Source organism: Musca vetustissima, unplaced genomic scaffold (assembly GCF_032173495.1).
Source record: "Musca vetustissima isolate MV318-11 ecotype Yass unplaced genomic scaffold, APGP_CSIRO_Mvet_v1 utg1129, whole genome shotgun sequence".
Lineage (NCBI taxonomy): Eukaryota > Metazoa > Arthropoda > Insecta > Diptera > Muscidae > Musca > Musca vetustissima.
This window is the reverse complement of record NW_026888644.1, coordinates 954,028-955,388: the sequence shown is the minus strand read 5'-3', so window position 1 is coordinate 955,388 and position 1,361 is coordinate 954,028.

The window sequence follows — 1,361 nt, the reverse complement described above, 5'->3', positions numbered from 1 at the left end:
CGAAGCTTTTAATCCACAAATTCATTCTCTACGAACAGATGCTTCAAAACAAATGGTTTATGTTTTTAAAGCAGCGCGGGCTTATATAGGTCAGAGGGTGGACTTGTTTTTGAAATATCAATCTGAAATTTTGCATAGATTTCGACGAGGGTTTTCTATAGGGGATGTGCAAATCTCCATGAACCTAACACCCGCACAAGCGTAGCTATAAGCCGTCAAATGTATTCCCCTACTAACATACCCTTCAAAACGATTTTTTTTTATGTTGTTAAAGTATCGAAGGTCAGATAGTGGGCTTATTTTTGAGATATCTATCTGATATTTTGCATAGATGCCAACGAGGTCTTCCTAAAGATGTGTGCAAAATTTTAGGACCTTAGCATCTACCCAAGCGGACCTATGGGCTTATATACATAAGCATCTCCCTCTAACAGACCCTTCAAAACCTATTTTATTTTTTATGCAAAATTGTTAACATATTTTGGAAATATCGATCTGAAATTTATCATAGCCTAAGCTGAGGTATACCTCAGGGTGTGTGACAATTTTTGGGGACCCAGAGCATACAAAAGCAGAGGTATGAGCTCATACATACGACGATCTTTGTGTAAGGCTACCAGAATTCGATCCATGTTTTCTTTTCGAATTTTCATGTTCAGTCTCTCCCATCTGTTTTTGTTGTTTTTTTCTCCTTTGTTTTGGCCTTTGTCATTAGTTTCCTAAGATATCACATCATACTATCCACCTCCAACACCTCTTATGTGTATGTGTGCGGGTGTTTGGTTGCCTGTTATTAGAATGTGTTTAAATATTTATGGACGTCATTCAATGGGACCCACACGAAACATGAATGGACCCGTTCCATTTCACTTGTTTCAATGGAATTGTGGTCGTTGTGATTAGAAGGAGGTGGAGGATGACTAAAAATAATCTAAGGAAAAACAAATGACCGGCTTAAGGGCAACATTTCTTTTGGTTTTAGATTGCAATTGCACAAAACTTAGACAAATAGAATACACAACACAGATGGCGAAGCCTTGAAGTTTGAGGTCCATTCTGATTATTATTTACACAAAAAAGAAAAAAACGACAAAAATGCCCCAACAGAACAAAAAATGAAAGAAAAAGAAAAAATCTGATGGATGTTAAGGCAAAACAAACATTTAATGGTTTTCTTATATACATTTTAATGACTCTCTTGGGTATGGATGGCTGGTTGGTTGGTTGCTTCGTTGGTTAATGAGGTGATGCGTATGTCTCTCCAAGAAAAAAAGTTACTTAATACTTTTTACACTTGCCACTTGGTGTCAGTGTCGCAAGTAATTTCTTAACGTTCACACCTGTGCTCCAAAGCCCTCTTA